A 6,440-nucleotide genomic window follows, 5' to 3' on the forward strand; every position below is an offset into this window, starting at 1 on the left:
ACAGTTCACTGACTGTTACTACACTTGTGGCTCTGCAGTTCAAAACTTTTGGATTCACCAATCAGAGTGGCAGCCAGTGTGAAAGAACGTTTAATAACAGAATGCACAACAATTAACATAAAGAATACCAAGCAGCAGTCATCTACGTCACAAGCACCACCACAGCCTCGTCCTCCACCACCAGCAGCACCTTCCACAGATATTTTTTTTTCTCTTCTGAATAGGGAATGACTGACATTTCTGGTGATGATGATGATGATCTACAATATTTTTCAGTTCAACTGTGGAGCCTATTAGACGAAGACGCAAGTAGAGCCTGGCAAATGCAAAGCGCCGCAGCGAATGCAATTGTAGAAAGAACGGCAGACCCACTGGCTTACTGGGCAACCCACAAAACCGTTTACCCAAACTTGTACAATGGAGCCAAACATTTCCTGTGTACCTCAGCCTCATCTGTGCCGTGTGAACAGGTTTTTTTTTCTAAGGCTGGGGAGATAGTGAGTAAAAGAAGGAACTGCTTGAGTCCCAAACAATGTTCCCTGTAATTTTTCATGAGTCTGAGCAAACACACAAACTCCCTGAGCGTCCCTTGGACCACTGTGAGCAACATCAGACGTGTGCACTGTGGTCACACCAGCATCGCATCCATTCAAGTTACATGGTTCATTAAAAGAATCAAATTACAGCATTTACATTTCTGTTAAAACACTTTGTCAACAGGAGCCAGTTGAAGGCTGCAGTGATTTTAGTGACACTACAATGTATAAGAGTGAAGTTATTGAATATTTGTCTCTCTTTACTGTTGCAGTGGTTTTGCAAATTGCAGACGGACCCTGTTCACTCCATAGACACCAATGTTATTCCTGTAGCTTGAAAGACAGCTACTTTTGATAAAACTGGGCTTGTAGCACATTGTCTGCCTTGCAACAATGGGAAAGAGGCACCGTTTATGTTTTGACAACCTATATCTAATGCGTTATTGATGCTGGAAGCCCGAATCTGTGAATATCTTTCCAACTTTACTGAACTTGGGGCCACTACCACCTAAGGAGTGATATATTTAATTTTGAAAAAAGCATTTAGCCATACTTAAAGCTTTAAGTGCTTTATTAACACGGAACTAAAAATTTTGTATTGTTTTATTATCACAGGTTCTGTCTGAAAAGAGGTGGCATCATTTTAAACAGTGAAATCAAACTAATAAAATGTAATGACCAACCAGTGAGCAATACTGGATTCTGCAAAAACATAAACAACTTTTTTAAAATCTAAATCTTATCTTAACACAGTTAATGTATTAACTTATTTATGTGTGTATGCATGTATTTATTGATTTATTTAGTACTGTTAACATATCAGAGTTCTGAGTGAATTTTTCTTAAGATAGGCAAAGGCCATTTATTGATTACATATAGGCTCTTAAATGTTTATTAAAAACTAAAAAGCATTTAAAAAAAAACAACTTAGGCATTTATTGAGTCACTAAAATACTGTAGAGTACAGACCACATCAGCATGATTATAAGCATCCTCTGGTAAATGAACAACCAGATACTGATGTCTCTCACCATATGGACTTCAGGAGATGACTGGGGGATGATAAACTGTGACCTACTGGTTGGGTTCTCTCTGTTCTCATGTTTCTTACATGTTTGTCCCCTGACAGCCGGGTCCTAATGTTTTTTGAGCAACACACCATACTATGACGTTTTTACAATGATGGTTCTACTATGGAACTAGTTTGACATGTTCAGGTGTTCTTTGTGTGAAAACTCAGAGATTTCAGGTATCAGAAGGTGGTTTTCAACTTTATTAACTTTCTGCTTCAACTTTAAATTAAATTTGCTTCACTAAGCCAGCCCTCTGGACTTCCAGTAAGCTGTGTTCCTATTGGCTGTCCAGGTGGCTGTGTTCCTATTGGCTGTCCAGGTGGCTGCTTGGTGTTATCAGGAACACCTGAGCAGCTCAGTGTCTTCCTGCTTTATTTGGCTCAGTCAAACATTTCCTCTGCTTCTGTTCACCAGTGAACTGGGTTTGGCTCCATTGCTTTAGTTTGTTCTTTAGGCGTTGGCTTGCAGCTTCCAGCAGTAAAATCGTCTTTAATGTGTTTCTTGGTGTGTTTTAGGGCTTTGTACTGGATAGTTGTCTTGGTAAATGTGGTTCTTTAGCCACAGTTAGCACATGGTGCTAATGTGTGCAGTGATTAGTGGATTTGGTACAGTTGAGTTGTGTCTTTATCTTGGCTGTAGTGAGTCTTTAGAGGTTTCTGGTCAGACACATTCTGTGTTCTTGTTTGAGAACCGATGTTGATTGTCCAGAAGGTAAGAGTTCCTGTCCTGATTCTCTGTTTAAAGAGGTTCTCTGGTAGGCTGCAGGAGACTTTAGCGTTTGGGTTGTACTAGTTTGGTTTTTGTATGGTTTCATTTGGACGACTATCTTGAGGCCCCTCCATGTGGTTTAGTGAGGTTTTCTGGAACAGTTGTACAAAGCAACCTGCAGCAGAAGAGCCATTGAGAGTTTTTAGGAAGTTCGGGAGACCAGACTTTAGAGCAGCAGAAACATTTGTCAGCAGTTTGAGCAGGAGAAGGTGAGCTTCAGAGTAGAAATGAGAAGGAAACCTTCTTGACCCGTGTGGTGAGGTCCTGTACCAAGAGTTTGAGCAGGTTGTGAAGAGTCTGTAGTTCTTTGGTCTGAAAGCACAAGAAGATTCGACTCATTAAAGGAGAAAACAGGAGATATTGTTGGTTCTTCTGTCGCTCTGCAGTTTCCTTAGACTGAATATCAAGTTTATATTTTAAATGATTTCCCATGTGAGCCCAAGAAGACTTCAATAAACTCCCTCCATCCCCTGGACACAACATATTTTATTACCATGTTAAATGTTTTTTTTTTTTTTTTTTTTTTTTTTTTTATGTTTTTGAGTTTTAATCATAGTTTTTTCTCTTTGCTTGTTTAGTTTTGTCATCTGTGTAAAAGGTGCTAAACAAATAAAGTTGAATTGATAAACTGAATAATTGACTAACTCATGTTTGTGACAACAGAAGTATTTTCATTGTGATATAAGGGTTTATTTCATTTTTAAGGTTTGGGTTAAAATCTTGACAGAAAAAGAAGATTAAAGAAATAAACTACATAACAAAAAGCAATTAAATCAAACAAAAAAAAATAATACAATAAAACTTTTAAAAAGTTTTATTATTAAAAAGATTTAAGAAATTTAAGATGTAATTTTCTAATTAAACGTTTAATTTTTTTATTAAATGTTTTGTCTTTTTAAAGGTTTAATAATCTAATTAAATTTTTGCATTTTTTAAAATGTTTAATATTCTTTAATTTTATTTTTTAAATGTTTAATTATGGAAAATATTTTATCTGTAATTTTTAATATTTGTATTTTAAAAATTTTGTTTAATTTCATAATGACATGTATGTTGTTGAATTATCTAATTCAATATTTTGTCTGTTTAATAGAGTTAAACATTAAATACAATTAAATTATATGTACATATACCACCTTTAATTTTTAGTTTTCTTTTTAAATGCTTCATTGTATTTTCTGTTTAATTCCTATTTGAAGTTTTATTGTCTTTAAGATGTAATTTTCTATTTAAACATTTAATTTTTTAATTAAATGTTTTGTCTTTTTAAGGGTTTAATAATCTGATTAAATGTTTTGCATTTTTAAAAATGTTTAACATTCTTCTTGTTTAATTGTATTTTTTAAATGTTTAATGATGGAAAATACTTTATCTGTAATTTCTAATATTTGTATTTTAAAAATTTTGTTTAATTTCATACTGACATGTATTGTATGTTGTTGAATGATCTCATTCAATATTTTGTCTGTTTAATATAATTTAATGTAATTTAATGTTTAACTCTATTAAACAGACAAAATATTGAATGAGATCATTCAACAACATACAATACATGTCAGTATGAAATTAAACAAAATTTTTAAAATACAAATATTAGAAATTACAGATAAAGTATTTTCCATCATTAAACATTTAAAAAATACAATTAAACAAGAAGAATGTTAAACATTTTTAAAAATGCAAAACATTTAATCAGATTATTAAACCCTTAAAAAAATAAAACATGGGTGCCCATATAGCTCAACGGGTTAAGCGGGTGACACATGTACAGGTGCTGGTCCCTGACGCAGCGTCCCGGGTTCGAGTCCCGCTAGTGGCGCTTTGCTGAAAGTCTTCCCCCGACTCTTCTCCCCTGTTTCCTGTCTGTCTCTCACTACACCTATCCAATAAAAAGACAAAACATTTAATTAAAAAATTAAATGTTTAATTAGAAAATTATATCTTAAAGACAATAAAAGTTCAAATAGGAATTACACTGAAAATACAATGAAGGATTTAAAAAGAAAATTAAACATTAAAAGGTGGTAAAACATTTAAAAAGAAAAACCTTAAAGATTTAATCGAAACATTAACAGACTGTCTGAAGGTTCAAACTAACAGAGAACTACTCAAGAACTTTTAAGATTTCAGTCCTCAGACTGTGTGAAGGTTCAAACAAACAGAGAAGTACTCAGGAACTTAGAAGATATCAGTCCTTGGACTGTCTGGAAGTTCAATCTAACTACTGTGGGACTTAGAAAATTTCAGCCCTCAGACTGTGTGAAAGCTCAGGTCCTGAGGACTCGGGAGGTCTGGAGGCTTTGAAAGTCTTGGAACTGAGGGTTCAACCCTCCAGCACAAAGGCTAAAGTCCAACCTCCTGAGAAAAACGATCGAGTCGAGACTCAAGTTAAAAAAACTCGAAAATGGCAAAAAAATAGATGATAAATGCGCAAAAAAAAAAAAAACAAACTAATTATCTGAGTGAGTAGCTCAGGGAGTAGGAAGAGAGATTACCAAGTGGAAGGTAGTAGGTTCAAGACCCACCACTGGCATTTTTCTTTGTCTTTGTCAGGATTTTGATAAAATTTAAGAAGGGTCTGGTCTTGAACCAGCGACCTGCAGCTCTACAGATAAACCCTTAACTCACTGAGCTACAGATCAGAGGAAAAGAAGTAATTTCGTCGTCCCTTTGGCATCGTAGTTAATAAAGTGACCACATGGGTGGAGCCAAGGCGGAGTCTGGGTAGAGAGTAGGCGGGGAGGTGGGTGGCAGCCTCCCCCCTCTACAGACCTGACCGTGAACACTGTCGACACCCACCTGAGGGAGACGCTGCCTAAGATCTCAAGGCTGTTTGGTCGTGGTCTTTCTGGCACGTACTCTTCCAAGATGAGCCGGGAAGTTTAACACTGATGGAATGACACCAGGTCTAAGCCGACAAACTTCCAATTCCTCCTCAGCCCATAGTCTCTGGGAAACCTACATGGAGTAAGAAAAGTAGACAGAGAAGTAATTAAGTCTGTAGACAACATATTAAAAAGAAATCATGCTAATAAATTAAGTACAAATAACCGAATTCGCCAATATACTGGAGACCAGAGCTATTTAATTTGATAAGTATAACCTTGTTTAGTAACATTTCTATTATTTGAGAGCAGTCCTAAGGAACTGCCTGTAATCCCAATCATAAAATGGGTTTGGAGGGAGAACATAGATGGTAATCTGGATATACATGAGTTAGGCTTTATAACTACTATTGGTAGTATTGGTGGTAGTAATAGCAATGTGACCACTACTAGTAGTAGTGGTATTGCACTCACTACTGCTGCTGATACTGGCACTGCTACTACAACTTGTAATACTATTACAAATGCTGATACTACTTCTACGACTCTAACAGCTGTTTATACTACTACTGCTGCTTGTACTTTTAGTATCACTACTACTGCTTGTACAACTATACTACAGCTACTATTAATCGTCTGGTATTTGCTTGTCAAGCTGCTAGCTCGCCTTAGCGTTTTGCTAGTGGCTAACTAGTTAGCTCTCATAGACTGGAAGCTCTCAACAAGATTTCATAATGAAAAAAGAGCCAAAAACTATTCTTACCTATGAAAAGTCATTCCAAGTTTCCTTGTCTCAATCGTAGGACGCAGTGTGTAATTGTATGCAGCACAGTGAGCCAGCATACTTGTTTCCGTTTTCACGCCGTCTACATCAACGGAATGCACTGAAACTTTGCCTCCACTAGCTTAGCCTCGCTGTAGCACGTAGCTCAAAGGGGCGTGTCCTATCTACTCATTCGTATCTATGACAACAACGATGGCTGTACATAAGGACGCCTGACGTTAATTAGCTGCGTAAATACCATTATATACAGTCTATGGTAAATACGTATGTGAATCGCATCATTGGCTGCAGCAGCCAGTCACCGGTCACTCACTGACTCACACTGAAAAATAGCACAGAATGAATTGTTACGTGTTTATTTTATTTACAATTTAGGTTGGATTTTTTTTTTTGTGCGCAGCGCAGATTTTCTGTGCGCGGAGACCGTGTCAGCAGTGCGCAATTGCGCACGCGC

General features: G+C 36.4%; 1 long non-coding RNA gene across 1 annotated transcript; it reads right to left on the bottom strand.

Annotated features, from left to right (window-relative positions):
- Nucleotides 1-29: 29 nt before the first annotated feature.
- On the bottom strand, nucleotides 30-6,096 carry LOC129351009 (uncharacterized). The gene is made up of 3 exons (XR_008604626.1): nucleotides 5,966-6,096; nucleotides 5,177-5,335; nucleotides 30-2,689 (listed from the first exon to the last, which is right to left on the bottom strand). It is a non-coding gene; the product is annotated as an uncharacterized LOC129351009 (long non-coding RNA).
- Nucleotides 6,097-6,440: the final 344 nt, after the last annotated feature.

This window comes from Amphiprion ocellaris, chromosome 17 (genome assembly GCF_022539595.1).
Source record: "Amphiprion ocellaris isolate individual 3 ecotype Okinawa chromosome 17, ASM2253959v1, whole genome shotgun sequence".
NCBI lineage: Eukaryota > Metazoa > Chordata > Actinopteri > Pomacentridae > Amphiprion > Amphiprion ocellaris.